The sequence below is a fragment of the Carassius gibelio genome, chromosome B25 (genome assembly GCF_023724105.1).
Source record: "Carassius gibelio isolate Cgi1373 ecotype wild population from Czech Republic chromosome B25, carGib1.2-hapl.c, whole genome shotgun sequence".
Taxonomy (NCBI): Eukaryota; Metazoa; Chordata; class Actinopteri; order Cypriniformes; family Cyprinidae; genus Carassius; species Carassius gibelio.
Window position 1 is genome coordinate 18,365,160 of NC_068420.1, and position 15,661 is coordinate 18,380,820.

Consider the following 15,661-nt stretch of genomic DNA (forward strand, 5'->3'; position numbering starts at 1 on the left):
TGAATAACACTGTGGAAATTATGCAATAAAAACAGAAGCATTTACTTATTGTAGCCTTAAAGGCACAGTAGAAAAAAAATATTTTCTTACTCATGAAAGCCAGAAAGGGTTAAAACTGGTTATGCGAAGTAAACTTTGAGAGCTATACAAGTGTGGACGCTTGATGTCTCATTCATGTGATTTTTTTGCGAATATTCATGCCAGTTTTGCCCATCATTACATTGTGTGAAGATCAATAGGCCAGTATGATTGTTATGCTGGGTGCATGTTTATGCCAATTTAAATCTATGTTCTTGTATTCTGGGTGGACACAAACTCATGGTTCTGAAATGTTCCAGATTTATGAATTTGGACAGCCAATTTGTGTATGCTGTGCATGATGCAAAACCAAATAAAAAAATTAGCTTGTCAGGATGAAATTACCTTAAAGCACTAGGCCCGCTGATGTGCGATTTGGTGAATTCTTCAACACGGCACCCATTTTTGTTTACAAGGTCAGAGACCAAGTGAGGGAGAATAATAGCTGCTTTGTCTTTAACAGCAAACAAGCTTTTGTAATGCCATTAACTGTGGTGTTCATTAGGACAAACAAAAAGATACTCAACTAATTGCTGTTGAACCCCTCAGGATCTATAAGTTCATCATTAGGCCAGAATTCCATGTATCTCCTCAAAACTGACCATATTATGTAATAATATAATACATATTAACACAAATAATACATATTATGTATTTGTTGCTTCATTTTGTTCTCTTTTGGACTCTGAAAGACTTTCAGTGACATTTCAATGAATTGACTTATAGAGGAGGTTGTAGATGGTTATGTGTGGCTCACATCCTGGAAAATGTTGGTGGCTTTGACCATCCATATTCCCTTGAAAGAATCACACTAATGATCTACACAAAGGTCAAAGGAAATGCTGTCTCGATGTCAACAAAAGCTTGTGGTAAATGGTCTTCATCTTCAACAATGCAAGTACCCAACAAAACACCTAGCAGGGGACTTTTCTCTAAGGACAAACTGTGGAAGTGCCTCTTCAGAATTAATTTGGAAATAATATATTGAAATATTTTTATGAAATAATAGATAAAACCAGGCAGGTGTTTTTTTTTCCAACAGGGGATAATGGTTTAGCTTTTATTAGCATAATACATAGGCATAAAGATTTATGTATTTAGCATAATGACACACAAAAAAATAGTAACTCCAGACATCAGCGTTTAAAAAGGTATTTTTAACACCGTGTCAGACCTATCAAGAGCACATGTATGAATCACTTGACCAAGACTCTTGTCCTCAATGAGCTGTTAATCACTGCAACAGAATCACTGAATCAGTGAGTTAAATTAAAGAACCTGGGGTGTTTCCCAAAAGCATTGTTAGCCAACTATGTTTGCTAGTTTTGTTGTTACCAACAATGTTTGTTGGATTCGGGAATCGGGAAACACCAAGTCATTGAGCATTCGCAAACAGCATTACAAAGTGGTGTGGTTGGAACTCCTGTGGTTTTTTAAAGCAGTGTTTTATATCAGTATGACATATAGACCTAAATCATGCACTTGAGCAAATAAGCAAGCTAAGATGTAGTACAAACTATATGATACGGATTTCATTCCGTTTTATTAAAGCAGCATTTAATAAAGTGTGTATGTGATTTGATCTCAAACCGATTAATTAGCAGAAGTGGTTACTCCAAGATCTGCTTAATGTCATTAACGGCAGTTCTAAATAGCGATCTCGCTCTTAAATGGAAATGGTTAATGACACTCTGGTTGGTTTATTGAACGTTACGCCTATTACTCATTAAGAGAATAGGGACAACCCATTCCAAAAATACGCCCCGGTGCTCGCCGTGCGCTTTACACTTTGCATTTAGATCATTAAAATAGGGCCCAAATGGTCAAAATGATTGATCAATATTTTAAGAAATTTGTGACTCTGCCTGTGAAAACCAAGCTAAAGTCTTTTTTTTGTTTTTTTTGTGATTTACTATTTTACATAAAATCATTCTTTATCATGTAAAGAACAATCTGTGAAATTGTAACTTTGATATATTTAAAAATGACTGAGTAAGATCATGTCAGAGACTGAAATCATACTGAAATTAATGGTTGACGTCACACTTTGATACTTGTTATATTATTGTAACCCCTGGGGGGAATTTTTTTTAAACCAGTCAACCAACAATCTGAATTTTAGATGTCACAAGCAGGCTATCCCAATAAAGGGAAATAAAAGGAGAGAGAGGGACTGGAGAATTATAAAAATAGAAACCGTTTACTTTATTTTTCTCAAGTTAGACACACTTGAAAAATGACAAACATTACTCCTCTGGTCAACAAATTCAGAGACGGGGACAACAACGTGCGAAATCAAGGTGTTTGGATGAATAACACAATACAAATTCAGCAAAACTCAATCAACAAACACAGAATAAATAAGGGCACATCACAAATCACATGCACTGGAAAAACAAAGTAAATTTACACTCAGCAAACCAGTGACCACACAGCAGAATTGTTAACCCCCCCAAGATATTGCATCAACCCTAATATACAAACATGAAACGTACAGCAACACACACAGTGGGAGACTGGTGGGCAACACAGTGGGCCTCCCTCCCACACACACATGCTCACACACAACTGAATACTAAAAACTGGGCACAGGAAAAACAGTGGCCAAGATGGCATATGACGGTCTTCCTGTATGAACAGAACACAGCGTCGAACCAAGAGCTTGTTTAGTCATAATACTGTAGCAATCGCCTTATTCCGTCTGGTTTTTACTCGTACATTCCCAGGCCAAAATTCTCAACACAACGAACACCACTCGGCAAACTTGTAGTGGTCATACTCTAAATCAGTGAATTTTCATTGTAACTCGCAGACACAATCCGTAGCCGGTGAGGGCTCATGAAGACAGAACTGGATGTAACCACGGCACTGAATAACCGCACAAACACCAGATCAAGATCAACTCGTACAACCAACCAAGAGTCCAAGGAACCAAGAATATGTAGCAAAACATTAATCAGAGAAACCGCCAGCTTGCTGGATTTAAAGGTGCAGCGCCAAACGCCCACCACCGGATTCAATCAAGGCACAATTCCCGCTTCCTACGTCCTACGCGCTACATTATAATTCGATTCTGAGACCTTAGCCTGGAATTTCACAGACAGGGTCACATTTTATAAGGTGGTCTACATTATAATATAATTAGTCTAATTAACTGTCAAATGTAATTATACTGTACTTGTCTTCATGATATTCCTAAATTAAATTAGCACTTTTTATGATACCAGTGAGTCAAATCCAAAGGACTGAGAATGTAAATGTGGTTTTATCAGACAACTGGGATTTTAAACCAAACAATACTGGGAGTGAACATTTCTATTTACTCTAGTTGGCGATGTTCAAGAAAAGTAAATATATTGGTAATGACCAATAAATACTAGAATAGTAAATTACAGACATTGGTATGTTTTCCTTTGTTTATTTAAACTTTGCTTAGCAACAAGAAATACCTAATGCAGGCCAGGGCAAACGAACAACCTTTTCTAAGTGTCCCCTGCTGATTTCTCCTTCAGTTCATTCGATTTACCCTAATTAGAAAAGCTTACTTGTGTTGCTCCAGACACATAAAGTATTGGTGTGGTAATAGAGACCTGGGTTTGAGTCCTGGCTGGGTCATGTCCCAGTCCCAGTACTTTCATGTAATTTCTACTGACCAATAAAATAAAGGCAACGAGCCTATAAACTAAAATTCTGAAATTTGTTTTTGGTTTGTTGGTTAACTTAGCCATGGGGTACTTGGACTCGAACTGTAATTATGAATGAACTTGAATGCAATCGAGTGGACTTGGATTGGACACTTTAGACTTTCTTTTTCCCTAGTACAGTCAAATTCATGTCATGTATTATGAAAGATAAAAAAGGTAACAACATAAAATTAAGATGATAAAATATTAATAAATGTCTCCCATTTAAACCCAATTGTTAAAGAACTTAGACTCAAAAAAAGATGGATTCGGACCAAACACTACTCAACCAGCTGGTAAATAAAAATTCTGGGTGTGTGCTTTGTATTGGATATCTGGAAAGGGCATACAAATGTCAAGCTGAATCTATTGACTTTTTGCATTGTTATCTAGTTCACACATCACTGATGTCAGACTGGAACATTAGTTCATTAGTTTCCTCCACTTTCATGGATTTAGCAATTGTTGTAATCCCTCAAATAGTCTAATATACATTTTATAGATGCACTACAAGTCACTCCATAAATAGGTAATCTGTCTGCACTGCAATGTGTCATATATATTTTTTCGACTTCTTTAATGAGTCCTACTGATCTTTCAGAAAAACACCACAACCATTTTCCAATAAAGGCCTTTTGCCTCTGAGCATGCATGAGAGAAACAAAAGCTGTTTGTCCTTGTGGGAAACAGGATTTATTCACAGTTTTATTGGAAATTGGACGAGTGTTCCTGTTAGTACTACTGAACACTTCAACCATGTTCCCCGATTCTCAGAAAACATAAAACAACCACTATCACTTAAATCACTGTTGGATTATCATATTATTACAAATACACATTCTAGATATAGTTCATGGGGTCCATATAGTGACCCCAAAAATATTGGACACTTGAGCCATACTTGAGAATGTATGAATGTGTTTGCATGAAATAACAACAAATTACTATACAAAATATTGCAAGTCACTTTTAAACCAAGAATCTCTTTGTTGGTCAGTGTGACTAAATTTTGTGGCCAATTTGAACCTGTTGTGAAATCTGTGGGGGGGGGAAATTCCCAATTGAAGTGGATTCCTACTGAAATTACTATGGCGGGAATTTTTTTTTTAAATGTGACCAAAAGTTAAAAAAGTTTGAATATTTAGGCAATTTGTAATACATCAACTGCTCATATAATAACGTTGGTAAGATGCAGAAAGCCTTTGAAAAACTATAGAAAAGTAAAAATACAGTACTTCACTTTAGCATTACTTGCCACGAATCCTAAGGACAGATCACACATCAGCTGCGTCAGACGTGAGCACAGAGCGAGTGCAATCCTGTGACAGTCACAGGTGGTAAATAATGGAGGGCATGAAGGAGAGATGGAAGGCAATAGCACTGTTCAAGGTCTCCATTAGTTTAGCTTGTACTAATTTAAAGTGTATATATTTTGAAAGCACTGAGTCGCCATAGAAATCGCAATTCATTCGATTCAGATTTTTTTTTAATTACTGTCCGAGATCGGCGATTCATTATTCAAAAAATCATGTTCTGAGATCGATGCATTGCATCGTCAGGGTTTGTAATCGCGTCATCGATAAAACTAGTGTTTTGTTACACCCCTACTATTTTCATATTCAGATTGTTTGGCAACACAGGAAGTTGTTCAGGTTCACCTTTGGGGGAAAGAGTTACCAATACAAGGTTCTTCCCTTTGGCCTAGCCTTTGCACTAAGGACATTAACAAATTACATGGATGCTGCTCTGGCCCCATTGCTCCAGGGCATCCATATACTCATTTACCTGGACAATTGACTCAGTTTGGCCCACTCCAGGGAATTAGTGAGTCACCACAGGGATGTGCTCCTTTGCTCAGAGTGTTCCCACCCCATTTTAAAAAACTGTTTTCTTGGGGGTTCACTTGGATTCCATTCAGGTGCAGGCCCATTTGGCTCCTGCCCAGATTTCCAGTCTAAATGCATGCAAAGCATGCTTCAAGCTAGGCCATCATGTTTCTGTAAGCATTTGTCACAGGCTTTTAGGCCTCATGGCATCAGCCTCCCTGTGCTGCACCCTGGGGCTGCTTCATATGAGGCCGTTCCTTTGGTAGATGAAACTCATAGGAATCCGGGAATACTATATACAATACAACAGGACCAGCCTCTTGCCTAATAAGGGTGTCATGCAGCTGCTTTTGCGTGTGTTCAGTGTGACGGGACCGAAGTTTTGTTCAGAGAGGGGTCAGTATATGCGCTGTTCACCATCGCCAAATGGTTATGACAGACGCCTCTCTGATGGGCTGAGACAGGGGGCCCTATTTTAACGATCTGAAACGCAAGTGTCAAAGCGCGAAGCGCAAGTAACTTTGTGGGCGGGTCTCGGCGCTGTTGCTATTTTCCCGGCGGGATAAATGGCTCTTGCGCCCGGCGCAAATCTAAAATGGGTTGGTCTGAAGTAGCTTCATTATTCATAGGTGTGGTTTGGGCGTAACGTGAAATAAACCAATCAGAGCGTCATCCAACATTCCCTTTAAAAGCAGGTGCGCAAGTTCCATTATGGATTGCTATTATTGTGGCGTATTTACCAGGCGCACGCCAGGAGCGGTTCACAGCCGAGGAGACTGATGTTCTTGTAAGAGCAGTGAAAGACAGAGAAGTTGTGTTGTATGGGGATGGGAGAATAATTAGCCTGAATAATTTGTGAGCTAGTTTTATGCCTATTTTTTTCACATCTTCGTGGCACACCACAATGATTTCCGTCATCTCATGTGTTAATATTTTTTTAGTGTAACAATTTATGATTTGCAAAAATAACTGTTGCATCTGTGTAGATTACATGAGCAAAGTGTATGCGCGTTGTGCACGCTATACATTATGGTCAAGCATGCGCCCTTAAAATAGCATAATGAACAACGCGCAACGCGCCACTGACTTTAGACTAGGTTTTTTCTGGTCAGTGGCGCAATTGTTTAATGGAACAGCAAAATAGCACCAGGGATCGTTTGCGCCGGAACACGCCTCCTTTTTTGCGCTGAACCGCCCAGGGAGCGCAAGTTCATTCACTAGTTTAGCGACGTGCTTCTGTGGAGGGAAAAGCGCGCTTTGCGCGGGTGCAAAATAGGAATGACACATGCGTCGGTGTACAAAGTCAATTGCGCTGGGTGCAAGATAGGGCCCATGGTCTTCAAAGGCAGGCCAACGTGCAGAGTTTGGCCCGAAGAGTTTTTCTCCTGGCAAATAAATAGGCTGGATATGTCTTTCTGGCCTTGATACACACTTTCTCCCCTCTCTCAAGGGGTGCCATGTGATTGTCTGGATGGACAACATGGCGGCAGTATCTGATATAAACTGCCAAGGGGGTTCACAATCAGGCACCCTGGACAGGCATGCGCTCCGCCTTCTCCTTTGGGCTCAAGTCAGATTCCTCTACCTGAGTGCGGTTCATGTCCCGGAAATCTTGAACCTTGCAGACAATTTTCTTTCTAGATGGAAGCTCAGATCAGGAGAATTGATGCTGAACCGCCAGGTTTGGACCTCTTTGCATTGCAGGAGTCATTCCAATGTCCACTTTGGTTCTCCTTATGTTCCCCAGCACCTCTGGGCATAGATGCGTTCGTTCACCCGTGGCTGAACCTGACACTGTATGCATTTCCATCTGTCAAGCTGATTTCGGTAGTACTGTGCAGAGTGAGGGAGAGCAGGCTCCCTCCCATGCTAGTGGCCCCATTCTGGCCATCCCAGACATGGTTCTTGGAGTTGATATCCCTTCTGCATTGCCCTCCATGGGAGATTCCGATCAGAAGAGATTTGTTATCTCAGCTTCAAGGCAAGATCTGGCACCCTCAACCTGAGATATGGAAGCTGTGGGTATGGTTCATCAAAAACCACAAGTTTAGATTTCTAGTTTTCCTGCTGATGTTCAGAAGATTATCACTAGTGCCAGAGCCCTTTCCAGCCCTTTCCCTATTCTTCCAAGTGGAATGTTTTTTGAGTCATGGTGTTTAGCTCATGCAGTGGACACAGTCAGCTGCCCTATAGATTCAGTACTGGATTTCCTGCAAGAAAATGTGTGGCAGGGGCGGCGGCTACTACCTTGAGAGTTTATGTTGCGGCCATTGCCACACTGAGAGAGTTGGATGACATTCCCCTGGGGAGACATCGGTTGGTCTCAGCTTTTATGCGTGGAGTTCGACGTCTGAGACCAGCATTCCCCCGTGGATTTCCTTCTTGGGGGGCACTTTCCTTTTTTTTCTAGGCCTGTCACAGATAAATAATGATGACAATAAAACTGCCAGTAGGTGGCAGCAACTCCATGTTTTAATAAAGGATTTATTGAATCATTAAAATCAAACAATTCGTTCAAAATGGCTGATTCAGTTATCCATCTGAATGGACTGTTGAATCACTGGCTCAATCGATTCATTCAAAATCAGATTCATTCAAGGAATGAAACTCTGTGTTGCTGTGCATTGTTGTAATAAAATTAATAGCACATTTATGTTCACACACATGTATGTGCTGATGTTGATGAATTATAGGTTATTTCACTCGTATTTTAATATGCGTCATTGCGCAGAGAATGCTTTTGGACTCTTTGGACAATATGTGCTTTTGTTAGATTTTTGCAAAGTTGATGACTCGATAATGTCAGCTCACATTTCACTGCTGGTTATATGTACTCTATATAATTGTGTATGTGACGAATAAAAATCTTGAACCTTGAATCTCTACTATTATCTCTCAATCCCTAACAGTCACACATACACCATAATAACAATGACAGGGAGTGTCTTTAAATTGAAATCAAGGAATAATCAAATATTTTCTGTTATCTTCTTTTTAAAGGAATTTAAAAATGTAACTTGAACCATTTTGAAAAATTATGAAAACTTGCTTCTGCTTGTGCACAGCTTGTTTCAGTACAGAGTTCTGATTGGCCAACCAGGGTGATGCCATCCGTCCTCAATTTGAGCCATGCTTATATAATGTTGGGCAGTTTAATGTATATGTGTCATATTATAAAATACCACTTTGTGTTGCTCTCCTGTGAAAAAAGTAAATAAATAATAACTCCTTCAGCATTTCTCATTTAATGTGAATACATAATGAATGCATTGTTAGACTCAGGCACTTTGTTATTTGCAAATGAAATTAACAAAGTTTATTGCTAGAATATTAACAAATAGTTTATAACTACAGCTTCTGCAGTAATGTTTATAAGTGGACTTTTTATATTGTTCTGCATAAACTAAACACAGTTGAAAACCTGTTTAAATATGTTCACCATGGGCCATTTATGTACATAATAATTAAAGAATGAACTACATAAAAACCACATTTTAGTAAGATATAAGTCAAAATTTAACAGCTTCATATTATTTACTTTATATTTTAGTCGAGACCCAATACTTGCAATAGCCTACAAACTGGGACGTAACTACGATGTTGTTGAAGGTAATAAATAACTTCCTTGTTTACAAGGCTGTTTCAGTCTCATTCAATATAAAAGTCTTTACTGCTGACTCACTCATAAGAACAGTTGTCACCATCTAATGGCGGAACAATGTAACTTATCACCATCACAAACACTCTCCATTTCAAAGTATTAAAAACTATAATTACATATTACTACAATTTATATAAAATAAAATAATATTTATTGAATTAAAATATTTAATAAACAATAGCAACAGCCATCAAGTACTTCAGTAGTACAAATTATGCACTCTGATATACAGCATAAAAGTAACATAGAATATATCATGAAGAGATTTTGCCCTCAGGCAAAACGATTTGCCCTGGAACAAATAATAGATTAATGAGACGAAAAACTGCCAATTAGATTTACCCAAAACAAACTATATATATTGTTTAACCACTACAGAGACATCAGAGCCAGCAGCAAATTCAAGAATATCTAGCCAAGGTGAGGCTGCTCTCGGAAGGTTGATGAACGCTGGAGGCCCGCTGGCGCCCTGGATTATAAAATTTTGGATTTGGGCATCTGCCATGACACTCGCTGTGATAAATATTGCAAGCGGAGTGAAACAAATGGTGAAATGGCTGGAGTTCTGATATCTCACGAATATCATTTTCCTGTAAAAGAATCTCACACACTCACTGGCCACTTTATTAGGAACACCTGTTCAATTGCACAAATTGCTAATCAGCCAATCACATGGCAGTAACTTAATGTATTTAGGCATCTAGATGTGGTGAAGACGACTTGCTGAAGTTCAAACCGAGCATCAGAACGGGGAAGAAAGGGGATTTGAGTGACTTTGAATGTGGAATGGTTGTTTGTGCCAGATGGGCTGGTCTGAGAACTTCAAAAACTGCTGATCTACTGGGATTTTCACACACAACAATCTTTAGGGTTTACATAGAATGGTCCAAAAAGAGAAAATATCCAGTAAACGGCAGTTGTGTGGATGAAAATGCCTTGTTGATGTCAGAGGTCAGAGGATAATGGGCAGACTGGTTAGAGATGATAGAAAGGCAACAGTAACTTAAATAACCACTCGTTACAACCAAGGTATAGAGAATTCCATCTATGAATACACAACACGTCGAAACCCGAAGCAGATGGACTACAGCAGCAGAAGACCACATTGGGTGCTGCTCCTGTCAGCTAATAACAGGAAAACGGAAGCTACAATTCGCAAAGGCTCACCAAAATAGGATTATACAATTTTGGAAAAAACATTGCCTGGACCGATGAGTCTCAATTTCTGCTGCAACATTCAGATGGTAGGGTCAGAATTTGGTGTAAATAACATGAAAGCAAGGATCCATCCTGCCTTGTCTCAATGGTTCAGGCTGGTGGTGATGGGTAATGGTGTGGGGTATATTTTCTACCTGAGTATTGTTGCTGACCATGTCTATCCCTTTATGACTACAGTGTACCCATCTTCTGATGGCTACTTCCAGCAGGATAATGCACCATGTCACAAAGCTCAATCATATCAGACTGGTTTCTTGAACATGACAATGAGTTCAGTTAAGCAGGTTAAAAGTCTGGAGTTGATTCTAAGTAGGACTGAACGATAAATCGCTTGCAATATTTAATGCGCGTCTTGTCCTATAACTCCTTGTACTATAACCTGTAAAACGGGAACATTAATGTAATATTCAAAATGCAACTCATGTAAACACCTTAATCATAATATTGTCTTGTTTAGAATAATGTAAATAATTTGATTACTTATATACATGTAAACAATTATCATTGTTAGGCAAAATGTTCAAAAACAAAACAAATATATCAGAGAGATAGCATAAACATTAGGAGTGGCCAAATCAACGGTTTGAGTCTGAGAAAAAAATAACACACTGGTGAGTTAAGCAACAAAAAATGGCATGGACGTCAATGGAGAACAACAGTGGTAGATGATTGGAGGATCCTCTGGTAAAGAAAAACCCTTTCACAACATCCAGCCAAGAAAATAATACTCTCCAGGAGGTAGACCGGTCACTGTCAACATTTAAAATCAAGAGAGGACCTCGTTTTTTTTATTTTATTTTACCTTTATTTTACCAGGAACATTATGAGAGCAAATATAGGGAGTTCACCACAAGGTGTACCACAAAGGTTTTCACCACAAAGTTTCACAATGAATGTGGCTAAATTAGTGATGTTATGTTTGTGGACAAAACATTATTTTTTAATGAATTTTTTAGGTGAACAAATCCTCTCGTCCACGTAATCCATTGTCATATTTCTCGTTCACTGAAATTCTTCCCTCCATAGCATTGCGGCACTATTAGCAGCGCACGTGCAGATCAGTGAACCGGGTAGCTGTGAACGAGATGAATGGGCTGGAGGTCCTGGACTTTTGGAGTTTCACCAGGTGCATACAACCATCGTGGTCTATGGGATACAGGAGCCACACCTGTGTCTCCAGACAAGATGGCCGCTAGCCCAGCACCAATGCACAAGATGGCTGCCAGCCCAGCGCCACGGTACAAGATGGCCGCCAGCCCAGTGCCACTGCACAAAATGGCCGCCAGCCCAGAGCCACTGCACAAGATGGCCGCCAGCCCAGCGCCACTGCATAAGATGGTTGACAGCCAAGCGCCACTGCACAAGATGGCCGCCACAGTTGACTATCCAGAGTCGAGTCAAGTCCCCATGGACTCCCCAGAGTCAAGTCAGGTCCAAGTGGACTCCCCAGAGTCGAGTAAGGTCCCAGTGGATTCATCAGAGTCGAGTCAGGTCCCCGTGGATGTTCCAGAGTCGAGTCAGGTCCCCGTGGATGCTCCAAATTCGAGTCAGGTTCCCATTGATCAGGTCCCCGTTGATTTCCCAGAGTCGAGTCAGGTCACCATGGATCAGGTCTCCGTTGATTTCCCAGAGTCGAGTCAGGTCCCCATTGATCAGGTCCCCTTTGATTTACCAGAGTCTAGACAGATCACCATTGATCAGGTCCCTGTTGATTTCCCAGAGTCTAGTCAGATCACCATTGACTGTCCAGAGTCAGGTCAAGTCACCATTAACACCCATGAGTCAAGTAAAACCACAGTTAAACCTCATGAGTCAAGTCAAGTCATGAACTCCATGAACATGGTCAAGTCACCGTCACATCCTGTCTGTTGAACCAAGCAATGCTCTCTCAGCCTGTTTTATTGCTGTCAAGGAAACCGTTACAGCTGCAGAACCTTCTGAGGCCATCTATGAACTCACCGCCTTTCCTGTCATGGCCATGGAGGCCATCTACCATCTCATCATGGCCACGGAGGCCACCCTTAACCTGTTCATGTTCTCTGTTTCAGTCTTACCTGACCAGACTTGCTCTCCTGTGTCATCTGCTCAGCTGTGGTGGTCCTCTGCTCTGCCCTGGTGGGCTTCTGTCTCATCTGCTCAGCTGTGGTGGTCTTCTGCTCTGCCCTGGTGGGCTTCTGTCTCGTCGGCACGGCTTTGGTGGTCCTCTGCTCCGCCCTGGTATGCTTCGGTCCCGTCTGATCGGCCGGGGTGGCTCCAGTTCCGCTTGCAACACCCTGGTGGGCTCCAGTTCCACCTGCTCCACCCTGGATTCCTGCTCTGTCAGCACTGCCCTGGGCCCCTGAACTTTCTGATCCACCCTGGTGTCTTTGTTTTGTTTTGTTGTTGTGGTTTTTTCACTTCCTGTCCCTGTTCCCCTCTTTGGATCTGGCCCTCCATCCTTTCCCCTGTTCCTCCACCAGTCCACCTCCCTCCTGGTCTCTTTGGTTCATTTTTTTGTGTTTTCTGAGGAGCATCTGGTAGCTGCTACTTAGGGGGGACAGCGTTTAAAAGAACGACGTTAGGTAACAACGTTATTTTTTCAGTAACGGGGTAATCTAACTAATTACTTTTCCCACCGTTACAACGCCATTACCATTACTGAAAGTTAAATGCGGTGCAGGATACTTGAAGTGCAGGATAAAACTCTTGCTGTCTTTTGACGTGCAATAAATATTGAAAGTTATGTACGAACACCTGTCTGTTCTACTCATTCCAACTGACTTGTGAAAACTGCTAAAAAAAACAAAAACAAAAAAAAACATTGACATATAGCAACTTTTTTTTTTTTTTTTTTTTTTTTACAGTAACGTAAATAGTTACTTTCCCTGGTAACGAGTTACTTTTATTATAGAGTAATTCAGTTACTAACTCAGTTACTTTTTGGAACAAGTAGTGAGTAACTATAACTAATTACTTTTTTTTAAGTAACGTTCCCAACAGTGTTTATGCCACTCTGCTTTTTTGTGTTCCCTGGTGTTTGTCTTGTTTCTTGTTTTTGGACTGCATTTCTGGATGTTGACCTATTGCCTGACTGGATTATGATTTTTGGATTTCCCAAATAAAACACCGCTACTGGATCTCCCTGTTTGTGTGTGTGTTTTGTGACCTTTATAAGAGAAGACTTCCATTTATGGACATTATGTGTCTGTTTTTGAGAGACTTGAGTTAAGAGTTACTTTTCCACATTCCTAGGAGCCATAAACTAGCGTTATCAGATATTGTGCCTTTGGTTGCTATGGAACCCGAGGCCTGTTCTGCCTTTTTTTAGGTGATAGCTGCATTTTGGGGGAAGGGTCCATAGATCCTTTGGTTAGATGAGGGGGCGTTATTTACTATTTGTTAAATATAACAAATAGTTGTGTGTCTGATTTGTCCAAATGATACAGTTTATTCATACAACAGAAGCAAATTGAGGTGGGTACGTTCAGGCTGGACATTCATCATCACATAACTTGTAAAAGGAAAACAGCTTAGACCAGTGGATCCCAACCATGTTCCCGGAGGCCCCCCAACACTGCATGTTTTCCATGTCTCCTTAATCAAACACACCTGATTCAGCTCATCACTAGAGACTCCAAGTCTTGAAATGGGTGTGTCAGACAAAGGACAAATGCAAAATGTGCAGTGTTGGGGGGCCTCCAGGAACATGGTTGGAAACCACTGGCTTAGCCAGTCTTTGCTTTAGCAGGATAGTCAAATAGAAAGATCCAATGGGGAATTTCAAACAGCAACTCAGGTAAGTGTCCAGATTTCTTAAGGAGTTCAAATGACTTCATGATAATTGTTTCCTTTTCCCTTGCAGGTATAAGGATTTGAGGACAGAGAAAAAAAGGGCAGGTAGGGGAATTCGGGTAAGTACTTAAGATGAGTAGGAAGGTTGATGTTCACTAAAACATCAGAATTAAAAAAAAAAAAAAAAACTTCATCATCCATACACAATGTATACTTCATTTGGCAGGTAGGTAGACTGGAGAAGTGAACAAACACAAGGTTGGAGAACTGGAGAAACTGCAACAAGACCAGCCAATTGTGATGTGACTGGTGAATGTTTATATAGCATGGGGGAATGAGGTGATCAGGTATGCTGATTAAGGACAGGGTGCAGGTGTGAACCAGACAGGCTACTGGGAAATTTAGTTCTGGGCGGGTGACAGAGAACGTGACACTAACTGTATTTCTTTCCTGATTCAGATGAAACAAGCTACTATGCGTAGAGCACTCAGATTTTTGCCGGAAGAAATAGTTTCAAGTTACAGCTGTCTTGATTTATTTGTTTCATACAAATATGCAGCTTTTAACTTCACAAGATGTTAACTTATGGTCTGAAATGGTGTGGAATACCTGTGGATTATTATGATGATTTTATCAGTTGTTTAGACTCTCATTCTCACGACACCCACTCACTGCAGAGGATCCACTGGTAAAAAAATAATGTAATAATACAGTTAGAAGATTTTTCAAAATCTGTTCTAATGAAGAAACAAACTCGTCTACATTTGACCTGGGGGTGAGTACATCTTCCGCAAAAGCAAATTTTTTAAATGTACTGAAATGCAGAATGTATGAGATTGTTTAAATGTTATAAGATGACTGACAGGCCATTTCACACTGACTGAACTAACTGATCATGGAGAACAATTTAATGATAATGTAATGCCAGGCAAGGAAATTGTATTACTTGTAAGACCAGAAAAGTGATTTAAAAAAAGTCTTAATTGGTCAGCTGGAGTTTGTTTCCTAATGCCTTGTGATGCTGTTGTGATGAACATTTGCATTTTAAGTCTTTCACTCCATAAACAAACTACCCCTCCCCTTCAATACTCTAACGAGCTGTCCCTCAGTCCTGAGTTTGTGTAAGTGAGTGTGTGTGTGTGTGTGCTGAGGTTCAGATTGGAGGTCAGTCTGACCCGATTTTTTGGATGAACACTTTCTTTTTGTAAATTGCCAAAGTGGGGTTAAAGGCTAGCTTTTGATTTGACGTTGTTGTATTAGATTGAGGTTAAAAATGGGCTAAAGAACTTGGTTTTGAATGATGAGATTGCTTCTGTCATTGTCAAAAAGAGTGTGAGTTACATATCAAAATTGAGTATTTAAGGATCAAATACATGAGCAACACTAAAAGTGATATTTTCCTTATCAAGTAATGCTAATGATGC

The 15,661-nt window shown here is 40.1% G+C and overlaps 1 long non-coding RNA gene across 1 annotated transcript; it reads left to right on the forward strand.

Annotated features, from left to right (window-relative positions):
- The first annotated feature begins 14,131 nt into the window (after positions 1–14,131).
- On the forward strand, positions 14,132–15,284 carry LOC128013926 (uncharacterized). The gene is made up of 4 exons (XR_008183455.1): positions 14,132–14,241; positions 14,308–14,356; positions 14,464–14,584; positions 14,697–15,284. It is a non-coding gene; the product is annotated as an uncharacterized LOC128013926 (long non-coding RNA).
- Positions 15,285–15,661: the final 377 nt, after the last annotated feature.